This window comes from Hypanus sabinus, chromosome 22 (genome assembly GCF_030144855.1).
Source record: "Hypanus sabinus isolate sHypSab1 chromosome 22, sHypSab1.hap1, whole genome shotgun sequence".
NCBI classification, from domain to species: Eukaryota; Metazoa; Chordata; class Chondrichthyes; order Myliobatiformes; family Dasyatidae; genus Hypanus; species Hypanus sabinus.
In genome coordinates this window covers 24,724,051-24,736,618 of record NC_082727.1, presented here as the reverse complement: position 1 = coordinate 24,736,618, position 12,568 = coordinate 24,724,051, and the positions used below count along the sequence as shown (strand labels likewise).

Sequence of the window (12,568 nt, the reverse complement as noted above, 5' to 3'; positions counted from 1 at the left end):
GACCTCTGTCTATAATAACATAGTACTAATTACTACATGACCGTGACACCCAAATGTTGACCATATCCTTCACCTGTAAGAAGTGAAATGACAATAAAATCATGTGGGAGATTGATAGTGAATAGCTGAAGTCTTTTCTTCGGTAGGGTAATCCAAAACTTGAGAATGATAATTTGAAAAGAGACCTGAGAGGCAGATTTTTCAGAGTCATTGATACAAGGAATGAGCTGCCATCAGAAGTGGTAGAGGTGGATACAGTTATACTTAAAAGGTTTTAATAGGTACATTGGTAGGAAAGATTTAGAGGGATGTGGGCCAAACACAGGCAATTAGGATCAGCTTATTTAGACAATTTGATTGGTGCGAATGAATTAGCCACCCTCCCTGCAAAACTGAAGAAACAGTAACTTGATCTCCTTCCCAGTCCTAGCCTAAGGATCTTTAACCTGAAACATCAATACTGTTTGCCTTCACAAAAATGAGGCATAACCTGAGTCTGCTCAGCGTTTAGTGTTTTCATTCCTTCACTGGGATAGCAACCACTCCACTGCCTCTGCTTTGAACACAGTAGTATGCACTTCTAGCAGACACAGATATGAACTGAAGAACGTAAGAAAGAATAAAACCTTGTTTCAAGATCCTGCACTCCAGAAAGATTTGCCCTATTCTATTTGTTTATACTAGAAGCCTGAAAATTGGTGGAGGATTATTTTTCCAGATTGCAGGGTCTTTGGCCAGTGGTGTGCTGGAGGGATTGCTGTGGGATCCCCTGTGGCTTGTATTAATGATTTGGATAAGAGTACAGTATAGTCATAGTTTGCGAATGATATGAAAATTATGGGGTCAACACTAAAGAACATTGTCTAAGGTTACAACAAATCTGGATCAACTAGCAAAGTGGGCCAAAGAATGGCAGATAAAATTTAACTTGGTTAAGTGTAAAGTGATGCATTTTGGTGAATTAAAACCAGGTCAGACTTGCACAGGTGAAAATGCCCTGGAGAATGCGGTAGAATAAATCTAGGGATACATGTACACGGTTCCTGAAACTGGTGACCCAGGTAGAGTAGGTGGTGAGGAAGGTGCTTGTCATGCTTCATTGGTCACTGTATTGAGACCGTGGCCTACAACTAATGAGCTCGTGAATCGGCTGCAGTGATGTCTGACTTCTGGGCTGAGGACTCATTTTCATGAACTTCAGTCGTTTGCTTGGTTTTGTTGTTCTCTGCGCGTTAGGTGTTTGACAGTCTCTATTTAATGGGCTCTAATGCCTGTAAAGAAACGAATCTCATGGTTGTATATGGTATACCTACTTTGATAATAAATGTATTTTGACTTTGTAAGAATTGGGATGCCATGTTACAGCTGTACAAGACATTGGTGACTGTACTTGCAGAATTGTGTGCAGTTCTGGGCGCCCAGTTGGAGGACAAATGTCATTAAGCTAGAGAGAATGCAGAAAAGAGTTTCAAGTATGTTACTGGGATCTGAAGGCTTGAGTTTGGAGAGACTGGATAGGATGGGGCTTCTTTTCACTGGAGTGTGGCGAGGGTTGCAAAAAATATATATTTTTGGGATATATAAAATGATAATGGCAAGATAAAGTCAGTGTTTTACCCAGAGTAGGGAGTCTAAAACCTGGGAATATAGTTTTAAATTGAGAGGAGAAAAATTTAAAAAGAACACAAGGAAAAATAAAACCTTGTTTCAAGATCCCACACTCCAGAAAGATTTGCCCCATTCTATTAGTTTATACTAGAAGCCTGAAAATTGGTGGAGGATTATTTTTCCAGATTGCAGGTCTTTGGCCAGTGGTGTGCTGGAGGGATCGCTGTGGGATCCCCTGTTGCTTGTATTAATGATTTGGATCAGTGTACAGTATAGTCATAGTTTGCAGATAGGGTGATGGGCAGATAGAGTGGGTTCAAGAAGAGATAGTAACTAGTGAGTGTAGAAGGAACGGGCAGGTGGCTCTGTCATGTTCATGGCTAAGAAGTTGGTTCATGAATGGCTCAGCTACAACTTCTCAGGGTCACACAGTGTGGGCCAAAGTGTTGGTACTGTGATTGCAAATATGATTTCAAAATGTCACATAGCTTCCCAGGTGTCAGAATCAAGAGTATTACTGAGCAGCTGTAGAACGTTTGTAGGGCTAACAATGAGCAACCATTTTGATCCCAGTGACCAGCAGAGTGAAGGATACAAAACTGCTGGTAGTTAACTCTTTATGATCCATATCTCAAATATAGTAAGCTAACAATGAGTACCAAACACAAGAGATGAAGGTGTAGTTGAGAAAAGATACAGGGCAGAGAGATTTATGAAATTCCTGATACGCTGTTATGAGATCTCAGATTCAACTTGTCTTCCCTGTATTGGTCCCACTGTCTGCAGCAGCTGAAAGTCAAATGATGGATCTTGATGAGAAATGTTACCGATTTTTTCGGTAAATGCCACTTGATCCACTGACCATTTTCAGCATTTTATCATTGTTCCTTAACTTTGGACCTAGTTGCTACAATAACGGAAGAGACCTAGTTCAAACGAGGGCAGAATGATCAGAGTGAAGATAGGACCACAGCATGATGGTCACTGTTATAGTTACATCACAGGCAACTGAATCTGTGAGGATGAGACCAAATTAATCACTTTTACTGGTTCTCTCAGTACTGTCCACAGAGCCAGCCAATGTCCCGAAGATTTTGGCCACTTAGTAGTAATGCACTGTGATATTTTAGTTGGATGTCGAGTTCCCCGTTGAAAGTACTTAATTAGGACCTTGTTTCACTCTCTCCGTCATTCACTGCCCTGCAGAGTACCAACTTGTTAGCTGAGGAAAATGTAAGTGGTATTCAGTAGAGTTCCTTGGCTGTAATGCCATGAAACTGCTGGAATCTACAGTCAATGTGAAGATCCCCGATCTACGACGTGTCAATGAGCTGCTACCTCTCGTGAGTGTCCTGCCAATTGCACAGGACTTACCCAGGACCCGTGAAGGAAAACTGGAATGTCAATTGCAAGGTATGAATTTGCATGCTATGAGTTTCCCTGTTTGAATCATCTATGAAATACCTCTGGTTTAGATGCTGATCCCAGATATTCGAGGAGGACTATGCCACAACATCTGGGCCTTATTTATTTAGAGGTACAGTGTGTAGTGGGCCCTTTCGGCCCTTTGAGCCATGCTGCCCCACCAACCCCTCCCTGACAAAGCTGATTTAACCCTAACCTAATCATGGGACAATTTACAATGACCAATTAACATACTCTGTGTGTCTTTGGACTGTGGGAGGAAACTGGAGCACCCGTGGAAAACCCACATGTTCCACAGGGAGAACTTAAGAGATTCCTTACAGAGGATGGCGGAATTGAACTCCAAGTTCCAATGCCCCGAGTTGCAATAGTGTCACGCTGAACTGTGGCTTTGTTTGACTTAACTGTCTGAATTCAAAGCCTTGGTAGATTATAGGTTGTTCATCTAGTTAACGGTACTTAACTAGATACAGCACAATAACAGGGCGGGGGGTGGTGGTACTAATGAAAAGGCAAGGACTTGATGTGTCTTGGTTCAAAAGAATATATGCTTGATCTAGTCATTGCCTTCGTTGTGCACAATGTGCAATGGCAAGGATGTGAAGGCCTTCATGGAGAATGCAGTGATGATTTACTAGTTACCCAGAACTAGGGCTCTTCAGTAATAAGGACATACAAGGGATCTTCTTTCAACATTGAAGGCTGAGTAGAGGTTTAATGAATTATTCAAAATCATGAGCAGTATAGATAAATTAACTTAAGGAGCAAGTATTCCCATTGGTGAAAGGTTCACCAAAGAACACAAATTCAAAACACAAAAATCATCGAACTACTGGAAGAACTCAATGGGTCAAACAGCATCTCTGGAGGTAGAGGAATGGTTGAGGGGTGGAGTATATACCCCTGTGGGTATCAGTGGTGCTGAGAGCAAGTTCCTATGTATCAACACCATAGCTTATCGAAACACAGACGCTATAGCCAAGAAAGCACAACAGTGCCTCTATTTCCTCAGAAGGAAATTTGATGTGTCCATATTGACACCAGTTTTTATAGGCACACAACTGAAAGCATCCCAGTCAGATACATAACAGACTGATTTGACAATTGCTCTGCCCAAGGTCACAAGAAAATGCAGCAGACACAGCTCAGTCCATCATGAAAACCAGCCTCCACTCCATGGACTCAGTTTTCCCTCAAAAACAGCCAGCATAATCAAAGAACTCTGCCACCCTGGGCATTCTCTTTCCCCCTCTCTCTTCCATTGCTCACAAGACGCAAAGGGTAGAAAACTCACGCCACTAGGTTCAAGGAGAGCTCCTATCCCACTTTTATAAGACTCTTAAACTAACCTCTTTACATTGAAGATGGATTCTTGTCCTCACAATCTATTTCAGCATGGCCCATCCATCTTATTGTCTACCGCTCTGTGTTCTCCCTATAACCGACGGTAACACTATATTCTGCATTCTGCGTTTCTCGTGTACTCAAACACTGACATTTTGAAATGATCTCTGTGAACGGCTTGCAAAAAGGAGTTTCGGTCTCTCAGTAAATGTGACAATAATAAACTAAAACCACGAACTCTGATGGTTTGGGTTGAGAGCTGCATCACGATGGAGTCAAAACTATATGCAAAAAAAAAGGAAAATTGTGCTTTTGGAAAAGTTGCTACATATTATCCTTTTTCAAATATTTATGACAGAAAAGGAGGCAATTTGTTTCCATTTAGTCTACGCCAGCGCTCTGAGCAATCGCATTTTCAGCCTTAATTCCCAGGTAGTTATTCTCTCTTGCATAGCAATCAGTTTCACTCGAATTCTACTCCCACCCATCAACACTAGGGGTAATTTTCACAGCAACCAATCAACCTACCAATCTGTATATCTTTAGGATGTAAGAGCAAACCAGTGCATCTGAACCGGGGCGTGGAACTAATTACATTCACAATGAGGACACGGGCAACGCGGTTCAGGATGGAACCCAAGCTGGTGGAGCGGTGAGACCGCACCACCATCTGCAGGAGCACTGCCACACAGGCACAGTCGTTCGTCAATAAATGTCTTCGAAAAAGGTACACCTGACCTGCTGTGGTCCCAGGATAAGGAGTTATGATCCGGAATGCATCGTCTGGAAGGCGGGAGGAAGTAGAATCAGTCACGGTTTTCAAAAGCATTAAAATTCTCTGGAGCGTAGAAGGTTGAAGGGGGACTTGATAGAGGTATTTAAAATTATGAGGGGGATAGATAGAGTTGACGTGGATAGGCTTTTTCCATTGAGAGTAGGGGAGATTCAAACAAGAGGACATGAGATGAGAGCTAAGGGGCAAAAGTTTAGGGGTAACACGAGGGGGAACTTCTTTACTCAGAGAGTGGTAGCTGTGTGGAACGAGCTTCCAGTAGAAGTGGTAGAGGCAGGTTCAATTTTGTTATTTTTTTAAAAATTGGATAGGTATGTGGACAGGAAAGGAATGGAGGGTTATGGGTTGAGTGCGGGTCAGTGGGACTAGGTGAGAGTAAGCGTTCGGCACGGACTAGAAGGGCCGAGATGGCCTGTTTCCGTGCTGTAATTGTTATATATGGTTATATGTGTCCTGCTTGAAGCACATGGCAGAGCTTCAGAGGGAGAGTCGGTGGTGATATTCTCATATGGGTCAAATGGCCTTTGAGAACAAAACGAGTGGTAGTAACAGCTTGTTATTAAGCAGATATAAGGGTGGGATTAATCATGAATGGGCCCGCCCCCCAGCTGACTGGTCTCTGCTCCCTGTCACTCGGCAGCGAGGACGGGCGGCTGCCATAACCACTCGGCGCTGGGATGGCGGTGCGACTGCTTGTGCGAAGCGGCTTCGGATGCCTGGCGGCTGCGGGACGTCCTGCCGCACAGACGCTGGTTAGATCCATGGCACTGACAGGTAAAGCAGCTGCGGCCGGCTCCGGGCTGTGGCCTGTTTACGGTTTGTCCGGGCCGAGGGGCGCCATGTCCGTCCGTATGACCTTGCCCGCCGGCCGGAGGGGAGACTCACTCGGCCATCGGCGCGGCAGGGCTCCCGTTGGAAGGGTGTCCGGTGCCGTCGACTTCGATCGCATCGACTCGGCCCCGTGCTGGGTGTGTAGCGGGTTCCAGCCCCGTACAGATCAGTGCTGGCTCTGTGACCAGACACGTCCGAAACCCTAAGCGGTCAGGGACGAGCAGGTTTTCTGCGTGACCCATTAATTACATTTAAATAGCACAGCGGTAAGGTAAAGTCAGAGAAAGTCTTGACAGGTGGTGAAGGGGCTCGGTCAAAGAACAACTTTGGTTTCATTATCAATGCTTCTGGCTACAATGTAATGTGTAACTTTTTTTAACTTAAGTAAATATTTACAGTTTGGTTGTGGCTACCTGAAATGGACATTTAACGTGCTTGAAGTGGTTAAGCAAAGAATCAGCTATTTTTCTGGCTTGCTCTGACCTCTATTCAGACTCGCAGTGGAACATCACAGGTTGAAAAATTAACTTCACTGGTCGATGCAGCCGGCTTTCACGACCTTGAGGAGGACCAAGAAAGTTAAACTTGTTTTACGATTAACTAGGCAGCATGGTTTTTCCTAGTGCTGGGAATAGAGTTGCATTCGTGGAACCTGGAGAAAATTGTTCACTGAAAGCTAAGTTTGCGTGGAAAACTATTACAGCAAATCACTTCAATTTCTTCCTTTAGGTATTCCAACAGATGAAGAGCAGTCCACTGGACTTGAACGAAAGACGCTGCAAGCAATGAAAAAAGGGATGGTATGTGTATTCATCTTGTTAAGTAAAACAAATCCGGAAATGAAATGATGTCAAACAGTTCAAAACATACCATCAGATGTTCAAGTTAAATTAAAGTACAGAATACTTTATTCTCACTCTGAATTTTAAATTGAATTAGTCTTAAAAATGAATAAACTGTGCAATTGAATCCACATTTCCTCTCTATCTGAGGAAAACTTTGCTTATAGAAAATATCAGTCTGTTCATTGTGCCTATTTGATCTTGAATAGATTATAGAATCTGAGGTAAGGAAATTAGATTTGTGGAGACCTTCACAGGATAGATGTTGAAGGGCTATTTCTTTCATGGGATTGTAGTACCCGTGCTTGTGGTTTCATGGTAGGTATTGAATGAAGAATTATTTCATCAGAGGATTGTGCTTTTGAAAATTTTTAACTTGAGTGCTAACCATTGAGCCTATTTAAAGCTGAGAGCACTGGATTTTTGAGGGATAAGGGACATGGGCAAAAAGGCAAAGTCGAAGTTCAGTATTGATATTGAAATGAGTTAGGTGAGCTGCCTCATCTATATTCCTGGTCTTATTTCTTGTGTTTCTACTTAACAATTTCCTTTTTTGATGTTGAAAGATATTTTTGGACAGGTGATATGACAGTCTCATACTATAAAATTGGGAGCAGGCATATGAAATCTCATATGAAGAATGAGAAGAAAAGGAAAATTAGCTTCTGTATACATTGAGATCAGTTTGAACAAAGCACAGGAACTGGCATGATAGAAATATGACTCCGTGCTGTTTTTAGAATTAGGACTGTATTCACAGGATGAGTCCAGAGCTGGAAATTGCCAAGTACAATTTATTTTCTGGTGGCAACAAAAGCTAAGGCAGGCATGCTTGATGCTGTGAGGAGTTAGGATTCTTGCATGGAAATAAGAGGGTACAGATGATCTAATCTAGGACAAAGTTTAAAAGAAGTCTGAGCCACAGCCACACACTACAATGTATATATTTATTTTGTTCCTCTATTTCCCTCATCTTTCCAATTGTAATTATCTCACAGGACCCCTACAGTATTTTCATACCCAAGGAGTATGCAGGTACTAAGGATGATCCTCACATCGTTCCTTCAATCACTGAGAAGAGGATTGTTGGTTGCATTTGTAAGTTGGAGATTTTAGAGAAGGAATTCTGGGTGCAATAGTGCTTTAACTATAACAATATTCACCCAATAGCTCTTTTTAAGATTTACTACTTTACTGTATGTGTACTCAGTAACTGGATCACTGAAGATACATGATCCATCTTCACAAGATGTGGGCTGCACAAAGTCTACTTTTGTTTTTTGTTCTCAGTACTTCTGATGGGGTTAAATGTGAGGAACCCCAGGATGTGCACAGCTGGGTCCCTTCCATCAATTTTAATGGCATGTGTGTGCTGTCCAAGTGTGCAGCTTTCACAGAATCAGCTGAATCCCCCTTTTTTTTCCAATATTGGTAGCAACATTTGATGTAACTCCCTTCTCCTGCTATTTTATCCTTCTGATCCTATTCCTGGAACTGATCTTTGTCATAATCCTGGGACTGTCCTGTCAGTATCCTTCAAATTGCTTCACTTTCTTTGTGCACAGGATTACATAAGCATGTTCAGTAGCTACAGCACCATCACTTCTGAGACTCTTATTGCCATACCTGGAAAGAAAACATCTCAACATATTTAAATTGTCTGGGTTAGTCTTTAAGGGTGGTATGCAATGTCAAGTAGCATCTGAGAGTTCATCTTAGGTGGGATCTCCAGGTGGTTCAGTAATAGTAAGGGGATCTTAATGTAATGATGAGTATTCAGTAAATATCATATTGACTGCCATCAAAGAACAATTACAAGTCATAGAACTAATATTATTTACTTGCCTGCACAATCTCTGACCCTATGCTGTTTACCAAATCTTCTATGTATAAACTTGCCTAATTGTGCACTTATTCACTTCAATGCTTCAGCAGTTACTAAGTGTGAGATTTACTTAAGTTTGTCTTAATTGCAGGTGAAGAGGACAACACTGCAATTGTTTGGTTCTGGGTGCATTCAGGAAAGTCCCAGCGTTGTCCATCCTGTGGGTCATACTATAAACTTGAACATCATGAACTTCCTCATTAGCCTTGTAACACTAGTCAAGTAGCTTGTCTACTATTTTTGTTGATGTGGAAGATTTGCGTTACAAAATAAAACTAATTATTGGTGTAAAGTCATTTATTTATATAGTTCACATTTAAGTAACCCAGAATACTGGGTGAGCAGATGAAGTGTGTGCTGTTATACTGATTACGGAATCTAGTGACCAAACATGGCAAAGTGCTGTAGCACTTTGTTCTGTTCTAAAGACCCCTGTTAAACCCTTCACTGGTATGGGTTTGGCCTATTCTCTCCATTCAATTGCCATATTTTTTTATGTAGCAATAAGAACCAAAGAGGTGTTATAGGTGTGTGAGAGAGAATAAGTTGTAGGGCAATGGGGAAATAGGAAGGGGTGAATGGGAGGGGTTTTACTGGGAGCTGGGATGAATGTAATGGGCTGTGTTGCTCCTATCTTTAAAAGCATACATGCTTTGTACAATCTGATGTATTCTATAGATTAAAATTCTATATGATATATTCTACAGATGAAAAAATTTTCATCTTGCTTACAGGAGAATCAATGGCATGAGATTTTTCCATTTTCAATTCTGTTCTGACATTTCCTGTTTTAATTAGTTTGCCAAATATGAGTATCTTATTTTAAAAAAAGTTGAAATGTATCAACTTACATAGCTAAATAATTACTGGAGAATACAGCACAGGAACAGACCATTTGGCCCACAATGAAATTATGTACTATGATTATTTCTGGGCAAGACTTTCATTTTCAGAATCAGGTTTATTGTCACTGACCTGTAGTGAAATTTGCTTTGTAGCAGCAGAACAGTGGCAAGATACAGAAATTTAAATGTAGGAGTAAATAAAAAGTGCAAAAGAGGAATCAAGAGCATTGCTCATGGATCATTCACAAGGCTGACAGTGGAGGGAATGAAGCTGACCCTCATTCAAGTTCAGTCAGCTTTTTATTTCCTGGTACTTCTCAGTCCACTTCCCCTCCATTGGTGTAGTCAACAATCAAAAAGGATTAGTCAATAGTATGAATATTTTAAAAGCCACGTTGTCATTCTGTTAAAATAATACATGAAAATTATATTCTGTCTATTCTACCTAGCAACACAAAGTTTTAATGTGAAGAATGATTTTCCATGTAGGCCTTTGGACATTATTATTTATTTTTAAAAAATGTTTGGGTCTTGAAAATCGGCTAAACCATATTGCTACCTCTGCTAACCTTGCCCTAATGATGAAATCCTCAATGCCGGAAGGAGGATGCAGAGAAGGTTTCAATTCTTTTATCTTCTGAAATCAGGGTGTTCAAAGTGCATGGAAGGCTGACAACTGATATTTTTTCTGGAGTCCCGACCCAATACAAACTGTCCCCTGCAGCTGGTGTGACCTGCTTCATCCAGCAAATCAATCAGGTATGTGTTGCAGGGGCTAAAATAAAGATTTAAACCCTTCATCTGGACTAAAATATCTAAGGGGAACATGAGGGGGAACTTCATTCAGAGGGTGGTGAGAGCATGGAACAAGTTGACACCAGAAGTGGTGGATGCTTGTTTGATTTCAACAGTTAAGATAGGTTTGGATATGTGCATGGATGGGGAAGGGAGTGGTGTAAGGAGGTTATGGTCCAGTTGCAGGTCATTGAAACTATGCAGAATAATAGTTCGGCATGGACTAGATGGGCCATAGGTGCGGTTTCTGTGCAATAGTGATCTTTCAATAATCTTTAGCTCTGGAATGGTTCTGGAGAACTGGGAAATTGCAAATATCACTCCACTCTTTAAGATGGGAAAGAGACAAAAGTCAAGAAATTGTACGCCAGTTAGCCTGACTTCGGCAGTCCTGTTTCTCAGCTTTCTACCTAGCTTCCTAAAAATCACTCTTCAGGACCTCCTCACCTTGTCTACCTATGTCATCTGCCAAAATATACCAATGTGGCAACCCACTTCCTAGCACACTCGAACTGGCTCACAAATAGCTAGCGTGCAGGCACAAGGCCAGGTCCACAACAAAGGGAGAAAAGCCTGCGGGGGTTAGTGAGTACGTGTCCCTTGGAGCATCCGCGCCTGGGGAGGGCGGGATGAGGGAGGCTTTAAAGCTAGGCTGTGAAGTTCGAATAAGCTCATCTTTAATTGCAGTTTACGAACTCCATGTTGTTATTTTAGCGCTGCGTGTAGCACACCGCTACACCAAGACATTTAGCTGCTCACCCTTGCCCCTGAGAATGCCATGAACACAACATTACAGTCCTTCCCACCTCTGCTTTTCTGTGTCACAGCACCAGACTCAGTGCCATAGATCTGATCACTATGGCTCCCCATAGTAGGTCATCCCCCTCAACAGTATCTAAAGTTATATACTGTACTTATTGTCAAGGGAAATGGCCATGGGTGTACTTTGTACTGACTGTTCATTTCCCCTTCTTCTCCTGACAGTCACCCAGTTACCTGTTTCCTGCAACCTATGGGTAACTACCTCCCTGTAGCTCCTGTCTATCACCTCTTCATTCTCCTGTATGAGCCAAAGGTCATTGAGCTGCAGCTCCATTTCCTTAATATGATCTTTCAGGAGCTGCAGCTTGGTGCACCTGGTGCAGATATGTTTATTTGGGAAACTCCCAGACTTCTCACATCCCACACACAGTACAAAACACTGCCCCTGGAGCCAGTTTGACTTACTGTGCACCAATAGATGAGGAATAAACAATTAAGAACACAGAGAGTGTAACTTACAGGAGAATCTACCTCCTCCAAACCTGATGAACTAAAGCCACACTAAAAACTGGCACACTCCAAGACAATGGCCACTTGGCTTGCACCTGTGCTATTCTTATTTACCCTTTCTAATAAATCCCTCTTGGTGATTGGTTGCTCAACTCAGAAGTTCTGCCTTTGAAGTCTCAGTCACCGTCCTGATTAAAAAGTAGTTCTTTTCACAAATCTTTGGTGTGGATTGTCCAACTAAGAGAAAACTGGCTCAAAGCTCTGCTTTTTAAATCTTGTGGTTAACTGGATCAGCAAATTTGTGGATGAGACCAAGACTGGGGGTACAGTGGACAGCAAGGAAGAGCATCAGAGCTTACAGCAGGATCTGAACCAGCTGGAAAAGTAGGCTAAAAATTGCAGGTGGAATGTAATGCAGACAAGTGTGAGGTGTTGTACTTCAGAAGGACCAACCAGGGTAGGTCTTACACAACAAGTGGTTGGGCACTGACAAGTGCAGTAGAACAGAGGGATCTGCAAGTACAGATCCATAATTCATTGAAAGTGCCAACACTAGGAGATAGGGTCATAAAGAAAGCTTTTGTCACATTGGCCTTCATAGATCAAAGTATTGAGTACTTAAGTTGGGATGTTATGTTGAAGTTGTATAAGACATTTGGAGTATTGTGTGCAGCTTTGGCCACCTACCTACAGGAAAGATGTAAATAAGACTGAAAGAGTACAGAGAAAATTTATAGTTATGTTGCTGGGACTGGAGGACCTGGGTTTGTAAGGAAAGATTGAATAGGTTAGAACTTTATTCTCTAGAATATAGAAGATTGATGGAAGTCTTGTTCAAGGTATGCAAGATTGAGGGATATAGATAGGGTAAATGCAAGCAGGCTCTTTTCACTGAGGTTGGGTGAGACTACAACAGGTTAAAGGTGAA

At 42.0% G+C, this 12,568-nt stretch overlaps 1 pseudogene; it reads left to right on the top strand.

Annotated features, from left to right (window-relative positions):
• The first annotated feature begins 5,779 nt into the window (after positions 1–5,779).
• LOC132379452 (cytochrome c oxidase subunit 5B, mitochondrial-like) lies at positions 5,780–9,020 on the top strand (annotated as a pseudogene).
• Positions 9,021–12,568: the final 3,548 nt, after the last annotated feature.